The sequence below is a fragment of the Solanum dulcamara genome, chromosome 8 (genome assembly GCF_947179165.1).
Source record: "Solanum dulcamara chromosome 8, daSolDulc1.2, whole genome shotgun sequence".
Classification (NCBI taxonomy): Eukaryota; Viridiplantae; Streptophyta; class Magnoliopsida; order Solanales; family Solanaceae; genus Solanum; species Solanum dulcamara.
In genome coordinates, this window is record NC_077244.1 from 49,353,539 (window position 1) to 49,367,026 (window position 13,488).

At 35.2% G+C, this 13,488-nt stretch overlaps 1 pseudogene; it reads right to left on the minus strand.

Annotated features, from left to right (window-relative positions):
* Positions 1–4,676: 4,676 nt before the first annotated feature.
* On the minus strand, positions 4,677–13,061 carry LOC129901626 (GDSL esterase/lipase EXL3-like; annotated as a pseudogene).
* Between the last annotated feature and the right edge of the window lie 427 nt (positions 13,062–13,488).

A 13,488-nucleotide genomic window follows, 5' to 3' on the forward strand; every position in this document is an offset into this window, starting at 1 on the left:
CATTTTTTTTATCTCCATAAATTTGTCTTTATGTCTAATTTTTTTTTATTCTTCATACCTCATTTCATTGTTAGCCTAATAAGAGCCAGAGCCTTCCTTCTTGTTGTCTATGATCACGAACTCTGAATGAATGATGGGTTTTATCTTCATTATTGTGTTTTAAGAAGTTTCTTCAGTGCCTTCTTTTCTCCTTTTCATCTTTTCTTTGTAGTCTTGTAATGAATCTTTCAATTGCTCTACCATCGTAGAGTCTAAATCTTTAGACTCCTCAAAAGCACACACCATATAATCAAATTTAAGTGTTAAAGAGCGAATGACTTTTTCTACCACACGCACAGTATTTACTTCCTCCTTATACCTTCTTCGTTGATTCACAACATCCACCATTCTTGAACAGAAATTCGAAATGGATTTGGATTCTTTCATTTTTAAAACATCAAAATCAGTTCTTAAAGTTTGATGTTTTACCTTCTTCACCTTATGAACTCTTTAGAGAGAATTTTTGCAAAATCTTCCATGGTTCTTTTTGGGTGGTTGCATCATCAACCACTTTCTCAAACATGTCATCGTCCAAACATTGATGGATGAAAGTGAGGGCCTATTAATCTTTCTTTCTTATCTTTAACAAAAGATACATTTTTTATTGGAGACAAAAAAATTTCATTAGCAGATTTTGCATTCCCATTATTTACAATGTCCCAAACATCTTGAGAGCTATGAATGACTTTCATTCGTAGACACTATTTTTTTAATATAATTTTTTTTGTGAGATGGAGATACTAAAAAGACATTGGACTATTATTTGTCATAGCTCTAATACCACATTGATAAAAAATAATCCATCCAAAATTGTATCCACGCCAAATAACAATACAAAGTGTAAGACCGTAGAAGTTGAAAAGTCGAAAAGGGAAGAAAAGCTACAGAAGTTTCTAGTGAATGACCTACATGTGGCCCTATATGAATTGTACAAAGCTACATGGTCCGTATAGGGCAATCGTGAAAACAAGAAATATGGGACTTGGGAAAAATTAGCCACAGACGACTTGGATGAGGCCTTCTATGGACTGTACAAGGTCACACAACCCGTAGAAGGCAACTGTAGAAAGGAAGCCAAGTAAATTTGAAAAATATGTTGGACTAGGTTTCTACAGAAGAGTGTACAATCCGTACAAAGTTATACGAATTGTATGACCAATTGTAGAACACCTTAAGGAAAGTTAGTTTTTGGGTGGCCCTTCACGAGGACCTATACGGCCAATCATAGGTTATTCGATCTGTAGAACCTTCTGTGTAAGATCAACCCAGGAGCCCAAGATCTACTCTTTTTCACAGACACCTATACGATTCATGAAAACTTGTACGAACCTTATAGGGTTTCATGTAGGGAGTCATTTTAGTTAAATTCTCAATGGGGTATTTTAGTCACTAACCAATCTTTTAACCCCGAATCCTATTGTTTTGGACTTAATTAAGGGAGTATATCTGATTTTCAAGTCTCCTAAACTCACATTAACTCTCACTCTCCCAAGTTAGGATTTCTTCTCACTAAAGTTTGCTCTCAAGTTCTCCTTCCAAGTAAAGAACAAGGTCAAGTTCAAGTCTCCATTGTTAGAGCTTACATTAAGGACTTGATTATCCAGGTATATGAAAATTCATCAATGGATTTCTTTCATCCATTGAGTCCCAAAAGATCTCAATTCTCCAAATTCAATTTCACTCAATTCAATGAGAGTTGAATGTCATGGGTCCTTTCTATTTTAATGCAATTAATATTATTATCTTATATTATGCATGAATTTACTACATTACATGATTTTCAATTGATTTCACATGGACCCATGCATTATGTCTATGATTTCAACTATGAACTATGAATTATGATCATAAACCTTATGAAGGATTTACGAATGTGTTATAAAAGTGATGAATTATGTTTCAAGGATGTTTTTCAAGTATGTATCAATGAATTATGAAAGGTTTTCTCACAATATGGATGAAATCATGATTTAGATGCTTACAAAGGTGGGTGTCTTTATGAATAATGTTATGAAATCATGATTTAATAAGATACTCTTATATGATTTTATGAATGTGGATTGGTATATTTTTATTTTCTTTCCTAATATTATGTTGATAATTAATTTTTATCTATTTCATTGGGATTTGACTTAGCACTGAGGTGGAAGCTTGGTAAGGGAGTCTTTAGTAGCAACCACTAGTCTCAAACTACGTGCCCTCATAGGTTGTTTTAAATGACTTAGCTAGTGGATCCATATATAGCTCATGATGTTAAAGATATGGGGTCTACCTTGTATATTAACCTCTCATTTTTCGGTGTAGGAGTTACACCGGACTTCATGTTATAGCTCACGTAATTTTATTAACGGTTAAGGTCATATCCCATAAAATGCCTATGTTTTTATTACAAGCTTTTCATGGTGTCTTTTATGATGTATTGACTTTATCACATTTTCAAGATCTTTTGTTCATGCATCTCATGTTTATGCTTATCATGATATCATGCTTTATGTTATGCATACTTCTCACATACTTAGTACATTCCATGGACTAACACATACTTTTGCCTATATCATTTCATAATATATGTCACAATGCTCTCTCCTATCCATGTGGCTAGTTCCAATCTCCATTGGTGTTGCTAGATTTGATGAGTCCTCATGATTCATGACCGAACCCATTAGGTCATTTTTCTTACTTTTAGATTCATGTTATTTCTTATGTTTTGGGTGAGTTAGAGCTTATCCTACGTCCCCTTCTAAGTCTAGTCGAGGCATAATCGTACTATAATAGTATGTTTAATTCATTTTGACTATTATGTTTGAACTCTTTTATATCGAGGTTTCTATTGTTCAGACTATCTGCCGCATTTAACATTTTCTTTCAATTTCTTGTTGTGTGTGGCATGCTATGTATGGTAAGAGGTTTGGTTGGAGTCCCTCGAAATTCTAATTGTCATGTCACGTCTAGGGTATAGTTTGGATCATGAAAACAAGAGAGTAACAAATATACCAAATATTATAACGGGATAAATATGATACTAGTGTAAAGTAATACTGACTACAATTTGATAGTGTCAAAAGATGACTACTCTTTTTTAAAAAAAACACTCTTTTATTTTATACAACTCACTACAATATTGCTTCCACATTATTTTCACACAGACTAAGATAAAGCCTGTGGATTACTCTCACTGCTCTCTATTACTTTCTTTATTTGGTGTGTTTGAATTGAACAGACAAAGGTCCTATTTATAGAAGTGAATGACTACGAAAACATGTTATAATATTTATAAGTTGTTGTGACAACTTGTTATAGGAACTTGTTTCCAATTATTTAAAATTTTGAATATAGACTCAAAAAACACTAAGGAACAATGGTCTAGTGTCAAAAACAACAACAAAAACGTGAATCAAAGAAGATTTTTGAAATTTTGAGATTGACATCCCAGTGATGTGGAGTTGTGAAAAAAATTCTACAATTGAAGGATGTTGAAGTTTTGAAATTTTGAAGAAATTTTAAGTGTGTCTTGTTGAGTTAGGTTGAATTCGAGCTCAAAAGATATTGGAGTTTGATATCTAGCTCGGAGGGATGCTACTATTAAAATTTGAGGTGATTTTGTGAAAAATTGAAGAAGGTGAAAATTTGCAGTTCTTGGTGTTTTTCATGTGTTCTTGGTGTTTTTAAAGAAGAGGGAGCAAAAAGAGTACATTTAATCCAAAACTCCAATTGAAAAGTGTTAAAAGTTGTTGTATGGTTTTGCAAAACCGTAGTTAAAAAATAATGGCATAGATGAGTCTTTTCTCATATGTTAATGGCATAGATGAGCCAATTTTTTCATGGATGACATAAATAAGTCTTTTCTCAAAGTTCGATGACATATTTGAGTTTTTTTCCTAATATAAATACGATAAAAGTTCAAGAATTTGAACTAATTTTTTTTGCTAAAATAAAAATATAACTTTTATAGAAAAATAAATTAAAGAAGTCTAATAGAGAGAAAACACACAAAAAAATATAGAACAAATATTCAAAAATAATAATAACAAACCAAGATGAAAGAATGAAAAATCGAGCCGATTGAACCGCACTATTTATAGCTAACAAAAGGTAGTACGAACTGATGCTTATTATGCCTTATAAAAAAAGTCACAATTCTTCAGAGAAGTCAGAATCATTCGAAAAAGCCACAACTCGTCAAAAAAGTCACACTCCTTTAGAAAAGTCAAAACCTTTAGAAAAAGTAGCAACTCATCGAAAAAGTCATAACAGTTCAATGTGAAAAGGTGTTTGCTTTTATATATATATATATATATATATATATATATATATATATAATCCTTTAAAAAATCATAACCATTTGAAAAATTTACAATTCATCGAAAAAGTCGCAAACCTTAAACTAGTCACAACTCTTCAATGTGAAAAAGTGACTACTTTTAATTTAATATAAATAAATAATATAGAAAACTAAATTAAGTGTTTTTTGTCGGGGGGTACTATAATAATTTAATATTTAATTTAGGGTGGTCATTCTACACATCAAGTAATTGTACTCCGAATCTACTGACTAACGTACAAATGCAAGAGCAAAAGTAGTACTTCTAATGATTCGTGAATGCTGACTATTTTTATTTAGCAGAATTTTCTTAAAATTCAACTTATACCATACTACTGTAAGGTATACGTAGAAGAAGAACAACGACACATGCATATAAATAATATCAAAATTCTCTAGACACAAAGACACGTTCACATGTGAATCTAAATAAAGCTTTATCAATGTAATCGATCATGGACGAAGGAGGAACTCTATAACAAATTGTTCATATGATTTTTGATGATGTGATCAATGAGAACTCTATAACCTTTCTCAGTGGGATGGAAACTATCCCAGAACAAATATTTTGAATCATCTTCACATGTTGTACTGTATTTGTTGCATAGTGGGCCCACCTCTATCATTCCTATACCGCAACACCCTTTCTCTACTTCTTCAAATCCTAAAATTAATCAGCCAAACCAAATAATTATATTTTAAAAAAAAGAAACTTATGAGTCTATAAATATGAATTGAAAGAACATAAGGATGTCATACCGTATTTTGTACTATTGGTAATGAAATCAATTAGAAGATTATAGCTATCGATGAAAAATGGTTGGGCCTGAGGCAACTTTTTTGATAATAAATTAAATTCGTCTTCGAATTTGGTGTTAGTCAATTACGCAGCTTGATTGTATTCGTCGACACTGAAAGAAATTAATCCCTTGCTTTATTTCATTAACATAATAAGTATATATACACCTAATATAAGCGTCTAATACAAGGAAACTAACTATCTATACATGAAAACTAAATATATACAATTTGTTACAAATCTGTCAGAATATATTACCATATATTCTAACACACCCCCACAGTCGAAGCGAGAGGTCGCCGAACGCTAAGACTGTCCCAAAAGTATTTAAATAACACCAACGGAAGGCCTTTGGTGAAGAAATCTGCAATCTGATAACGAGAGGGGACATGTAGTACCCTAACCTGGCCACGAGTCACCTTCTCCCGGACAAAATGTATATCCATCTCAATGTGCTTAGTGCGTTGATGCTAAACAGGATTACCAGTCAGATATATGGCACTAACATTATCACAATAAACCAAAGTAGCCCGTGGAATATGACAATGAAGTTCCAAAAGCAAATTTCGTAACCAACAGGACTCAGAAACCACATTGGCAACCCCTCGATATTCTGCCTCGGCACTCGAACGGGATAAAGTAGCCTGACATTTGGCAGACCATGAGATCAAGTTATCACCCATAAAGACACAATAACCCAACGTCGAACGCCGTGTGTCAGGGCACCCACCCCAATTAGCATCAGTATATGAGACAAGGTTGGTTGTGGAAGAGGGATACAAGTGAAGACCATACTCCAACGTACCTTAAAGGTAGCGCACAATGCGCTTGATAGCGTGTATGTGCTCATCCCATGGATCATGCATGAACAAGCACACCTGTTGCACAACATAGGTAATATCAGGTCTTGTGAATGTTAGGTATTGCAGTGCCCCGGCAAGACTCCGATAAAGTGAAGGGTTCACAAACGGCGTGCTGGTAGTAGCCCCAAGCTTCAACTTTGTATCAACTGGAGTAGGAGATGACTTACACGAGGACATTCCATCACGGTCAATAATCTCAGCTGCATACTTCTTTTGAGATAAAAATAAACTGGTTGTATGACGAGTGACAACAATGCCCAAGAAATAGCTCAATAGGCCCAAATCCTTCATAGCAAATTCGGAGCTAAGAAGTGATATGATAGACTAGCGAAGCTCATCAGAGGAAGCAGTTAAAACAGTATCATCGACATATAATAAAAGATACGCCATAGAAGAACCTCGATGAAAAACAAACAAGGAATGATCGGTCTTACTATGAGAAAATCCAAGAGTATGGACATAGTCAGCAAACCGTTTATACCAAGCCCGCGGAGCCTGTTTCAGTCCATATAGAGATTTCTGCAGCAAACAGACATGATCAGGCTGATCAGGATCCCGATAACCCAAAGGTTGATACATGTATACAGTCTCCTTGAGCTCGTCGTGTAAGAAAGCATTTTTGACATCAAGGCGGTGAATCGTCCATGCCTTGGAGAGAGCCAGACTAAGAACAGTACGAATAGTCACTGGTTTGACAACCGAACTAAATGTCTCACCACAATCCACACCAACCTGTTTGGTTTTACCATCACCTACAAGATGAGCTTTATGTCGCTCAAACAAACTATCAGATTTTTCTTTATGAGCAAAAATCCACATACACCGAATAATATTAACATTAGGAGGATGGGGCACCAACACCCACATCTTATTTTTAATAAGAGCATTATATTCATTATCCATAGCCAATTTCCAATTCGGGTCACGAAGAGCAGACACAAGGTTACGGGGTAAAGGGGACTTCGAGACGGATGTAAGAAGGTTAAAAGACCTTTTAGGCTTGTAGATCCCATATTTATTCCTAGTAACAGGACCGGTGGGTAGACTAGAGGGAGAGGCGGGAGTGGGTCGAGGAGAAGAGAGAGGAGGAAGAGTGGAAGACGGGGCAGACTGCCCAGGCAGCGAGGAAGGAAGCTGCCCAAGCAAGGGGCAGACTCGCCCGCTGGACACGATGGGGCTGGTAGCAGTGTGGCAGAAAGGGGTGGAGCTGGTGGGTTCGTAAGGTTAGCGATATGATGATCCACATATGGAGAGGGTCCATCGTCTAGAAATTGGTATGTGTGATTTTGATGGGTATGTAACTTGGCAAAAGGAAATTGCGTCTCATCAAAGAGTACGTGACTGCTAAGGATGATCTTTTGAGAGGATAAATCATAGAATTTATACCCACAATGATATGACGGATATCCCAAAAAAATACACGGGGTTGACCGGGGTTGAAGTTTATTTATTAGTGTTGAGAGAAAGAGAGGATAACATAAACACCCAAAGACACGAAGATGAGAATAAGAGGGATCCTTCCGATAAAGAATGCTAAGAGGAGAGTGATAGTTTAACAGTTTATGAGGAAGAATATTGAGAAGTTAAGTTGCCATTTGTAAAGCATGATGCCAAAAGGAAGGAGGAAGAGAAGCATGAGATAATAAGGTATGAACAATGTTATTAATCGTACAGATTTGTCTTTCGGCTTTTCCATTTTGAGGGGATGTGTGAGGACAAGACAAACGAAATGACAGACTATTGATTTTACAGAAGTCCCAAAAAGGGACATTATCAAATTCCTTGTCATTATCACATTGTATATTCTTAATATCCCGTTCAAAGTGAGTTCGAATAAATATCTTGAAATTTAAAAATGTGGAAAAGGTTTGTGATTTGTATGATAAAGGAAATGTCCACAAGAATTTAGAATAATCATTCATAAATAAGACATATTATCGATGACCAGAGGAACTCAAAACGGGTGACGTCCAAAGATCACTATGGATAATATCAAACGACATAAGAGTGAAAGAAGTGGATGCATAAAAGGGCAACTTAGCATGTTTTCCAAGAGGACACGAATGACAAATACGAACATCACTACTTTGAGTATAATTAATTAATTTATTCTTCCTAAGGGAATTCAACACAGGTGCGCCTGGGTGACCCAAACGATCATGCCGAAGAGAAGGTGCCAAAGTCGCAAAAGTAGATAGTAAAGTGATTGGATTGGTGATTGGATAAAGCTCTCCCCGACTATTACACCTCATTACCAGCCTCCCCATCTGAAAATCCTTCACAGAAAACCCAAAGGGATCAAAATTCACAGAAACAAAGTTATCAGTGGTAAATTTGCGGACGGACACCAAATTTTTAACTAGATGAGGTGCATGGAAGACATTTTTTAAGTACAAGGAAGGACCCGGGGAAGACAAAGTTGTGTGACCATAGCCGTGAATTGGAATAGAGTGACCATTACTAACCATAATACCACGATTAATGCTCTTATTAAAATAGGATTTGAGGTTACCTTGATTGGATGTCATGTGAGAAGTGGCATCGGTGTCCATGTACCAATTTGTATCCGGAGGAGTGATCCCAAGAGTATGCATTGCGACCTCAATGTCCGTAGGCGTAGGGGATGCGGTGTATGTCTGCTGGGGTCGGGGGCCAAGAACACCCGTTCTTAGTGGCTGCTGCTGTCCATAAGTGGGTCGAGACCAAGTGGTTGACGGATATGGACATGGTGGGACACCCAAGGACCTCAAGAGGCCAGCCATGGCCACTATTGTCCGCCAGACCAAGGAGAAAATTATAGAGAGTGCTGCACCGTTGAATGCTGCCCAGTGCTGCCGCGACTGCTGCTGCCACCCAGCTGACACCACGACCAGCAGGACTGTCGCTGCTGCCAGCTCCTCTGCCGCCGCCATGACTGCCATGGCTGCCGCGAGATCTGCCTCCATTATTATTGCGGTTGTGGTGCCTCTTTCCACCACTATTATGGCGGTGGGAAGAGGAATTATCAAGAATATCAGTGGGACATTCGGATGAGCGAGCAACTAATGCAGCGGAGGAACTTTGGGCTGCTTTCTTAGCACGACCAGCTTCTTTAAGAGTGAGCATCGAACGGGCTTGATAAAATTGTGGCAAAGGATCGCATTGGCGAATAAGAGTCGCCATACCTTGGTAAGGCTCGGTAAGGCCCGAGACCAATTGAAGACCTAGACGATCGTTAGCCACTAGAGAGCCAACATTCTTGAGTTGATCAGCCAGAGATTTGAGATATTGACAATAGGCAGAGACATTGGGAAAATCAGCCATGTCAACATGAGTGAAGTCGTACTCAAGGGTGACAGCACGACAATGTTTGTTATCCTGGAAGATATCACGCAACCGATTTCAAGCCTCCATCGTCGTGATGTCAGATTCCAGAATTGTATGCAACAGATTATGAGAGATAGTAGCGTAGAGCCATTGGAGAACGGTGGCGTCAAGAGTGGACCACGGTTCTTTGTCCTCCTCCTATTGAGGCCGTTTCTCCATTCCTGCCGCCGGAGGAATAATATGATGAATTACCCGATGGAATCGTGCATGAATCTTAAATAGTTCCGCCCAAGTGGAATATTGGACATTCTCCATCTCAAGAGTGATGGGAGCATGGTTCTTGATGTTGGAAACAACAAGAGCAGGATGAAAGGAAGATTTGGAGGTAGACATGGTGAAAAAGCAAGGACGAGGAAGGCGAGGGGGCTGTGGCGGCGGGAGACCTAGAAGAAGAAGGAGAGAATTTGCCTAGAGCTGTGATACCATGAAAGAAATTAATCCCTTGCTTTATTTCATTAACACAATAAGTATATATACAATACAAGCGTCTAATACAAAGAAACTAACTATCTATATATGGAAACTAAATATATACAATTTGTTACAAATCTGTCAGAATATATTACCATATATTCTAACAGACACAAACTTTAGCTATGATTCCACCTAGTATCGTTCTTTGAAATGGCACACACCCTAATAGAGGAAGCCCCATAATCCCAATTCTTCTTGCACCCAACTTGTACAATTCCTTCAAAAAAAAATCATGTGATTTTGGAGGATCAACACTAAGAATTACTCATCATAAAATTAACTCCTTATAGGTATACGCACTTGTACGAAGTTAGAAGCCCATGCCACTATACGGTCGGTATACGAGTTAATATCATATTGATGCTGGCGAAATCCGGTGACAAAGTAGTTATTGAGAAAATCATTAGTACCAGCAACTACCATATAAAAGCTGTTATTTAAAATATGTGTGGCTTCTTCTTTCCCTACTAAGCACTTTAGCTTCTCAATGTATTCTTGGAAGAGATTTAATTGATCTGAAAGATGTAGTATTGACTGATAAACATAATCAAGAACATAAGGCAAAGGATTAGTGTTGATTTTTTGGACAAAAATAAGGGGTGTTTGGTGTGTTTGGTATAGTAAAAATATATTCAAGAAAATCATTATCTGGCGTTTGGTTATGTGAAAATATTTTTCCAAATAAATAAATAAATTATTTTCTATCAAAATAGAGAAAATGACTTCGTTTACTTATAATGGGCTATAATTAATCTTTAGTAGTCAAAAATTTCATTCAGACACACTCCGATTTTTATGATAATTTTATTGAGGCACCCTTTGATTTTGAAATATCATACATGGTTAGTTTTTCTTCTACAACTTTTTGTTTTCATTTACCAATCAAACGCCAAAAGGAAAAAAAACCTTTTTTAGGAAAATAATTGCCAAAATTTAAATATATTTTTTAATGAAAAATGACTTTGGTCATATCAAACACTTCTTTTATATGGTCAACAACAACAAAAATATCAATAAAGATTCCTTAGTTTAGCTCTCAAAAGAGGAGAAAAATGAGTAAAAACTTACCAAGGTGAAACCTGATAGAGGATCATATCCGCAACCACCAGATGCAAAACTTACACCAGTTTTGAGATCTTCATCCTTTAGATTTGGATACAAATAAGCTGGAATAAGCCCTTTGATCCTCAGTTCTTCAGCTGAAATGCACAACATGAAGCCATGTCAAACTCCTTTTGATTACTTTTAGAATTTAAGAATTGTATGCATTTCAATAAGTATGATAACCAACTCGTTATAATAGTTTAAAGGGAAAAGACATAAAGTAGCATTTGAAGTTGTTATGAATTTTCAAAAAGATATCTTAACTGTGTAGGTGTCTTATTACCTTCTAAATAATTTTTAATTAAAATTATTAAATTATTTTTTGACCAGTTTCAAATTTTAAAAAGTAAATATCATCATGCAACAACCATCCATTACCTGACACATGTTTAATTTAATTTAGCATATAATATGTTTTTTTTTCATTTTAAGTGTTTCTTTGTGTTTTTTTTTCAATTCTCTCTCTATTACTTTTTGACTTATTTGTTTTTTAACTTTACTTTTGAATTTACCTCCCATCCCACATTCAAGCTGACCTTCTCCCCCTATTTTCTTTCCTTCTTTATTCCTTCTTCACCTCCCACCCCTCCTTCCCCCTTTCCCCCATTATTTTTCTTTTTTTTTCTTTTTTCAGCCAACTTTTTTTCTTCTCAGTGAATTTTTCTTTTAAAAAATTCATACTATTTCTAGCCTTTGTTGAGTTCTTGATAACAAAACTAATTATTTTTCTAAGTAAATTCAAAATTTTGAAGATATCATCAATTAATTTATCTCCTTTTCATATAACTTCAAAATTGAAAATGATAATTTTGAAAGAATCAATGAATTCTCAAAAATTGAAAGAAGCTTGATTGAAATTCGGATAAAAGAGCTAAATGATACTTCCTAATAATCTTGAAATTTAATGGGTTTATCAAATTGTTCGAAATGTAAAGAAATATTTAGATAAAGTTTTAAAATTGAAGAGAGTTAAACTAATAGTAGTAAAAGAAGGAGAGTGATTTTTTTTTTTTTTTTGAAGGAGAGTGAAGTTGAGGTAAAAATGATGGATATTGAAAGTGTGGAGTTTCAATGGAGATTACAATGAATTTTTGAAGAAGAAAGAAGAAAGAAAAAGAAAAAATAATAAGGGAAAAAGTTAAAATAATAAGAAAACCAAGAAAATATATTTTTATAACAAAGTATTTGTAAAAATAAAATTATATTCAATATTTAAGGTTGTTCACGCTCTTGAAGAGAGTGCATACACTATTTATGTTAGATGGACAAAAAATAATCTAATAATAACAGTTCAAAATTGTTTAGGGGAATAATAGAACGTCCGTATAGTTAAGGTGTTTTTTTTAAAAATTTAGGATAACTTCAGATGTCACTCTATGTTTTTTCTCTAGTTTTAAATTACATTCTGGAAAAAGTTTATTATGCAAAAGAACCCATGGTATTTTTGCAAAATAAAATATGTTATGTACATATTTTTTTTGGAACTGATCTAATATTACGTGCTGCACCCATACTACAAAAAACGGTTTAATAGTGCAATAGGTTGAAAGCTGAGTTATTTAGTAAGAGATCAATTCTACTTGATAGCATTTTTTTTCTCTTCTCTTTAAATAGTGCCCACATATTTTAAATATTCTAGATTCGTCTATGATATATTACATGACTGATTCATGGTGTAAGACATTTTTATATATACTTTGGATGTATATAACTTAGTATTAAATAGTAGGCGATACCTATCAAGCCCGGTGGCGTCTTGGCATTACTGAACCTTCCAGTTGGTATGCCATCCATAAAGTCCTTGCCATAAGGTGGAAAATTACACTTGACTGGCGTGTCGATGTAGTTATTATTTCCCTGATCAACAATTGAATCTCCAAATGCATAAACAGCCCTTACAACCGCGTTTGCCGGTAGCTTCACCTTCGCATCAGCGCTAAACAAAAATGCATGAGAAACAACAACATACAATAAATACAACATTGTATAGGAGTTGGTTGTTCAAATTCAGAATGCCGAATGTTGAAATTCGCGCTTATGTTTACTTCTATATAGACGAGAAGAAAAGTTACCGATTGAAAAATAGTTATTGTTAGGTGGGTTAATGAGGTGTACTAATTGCGGTTGAATTATAATATATAATAGAGAGTTCGAGTAAGCTAATGATCAGGGGTGGAGCCAAGTAGAGACGTGAGCGAGAGGTAGAATATTACATTGCTTATACATGATTAAAATTAATTTTTATGTATACATAAAAGGTGTTGAATCATCTTTAGCTTCTTTTTATTGTGTTTACTTTATTATATTTTGAACCTCTATGGTGAAAATTCTAACCCTGCCACTGCGCGCTAATAATGAGTATGTGGTAAGAGTTCTAGCTAGCTTTTGGCATATCAAGGAAATTATTGAATATGAGATCGATTAATGTGCGAAAAAAAAAGTATTACTTCATCTGTATTTTGGTGTAATTAATACACACATCATTCAATTAAACTATAATAATGCTCACATTTTTTTTGTAT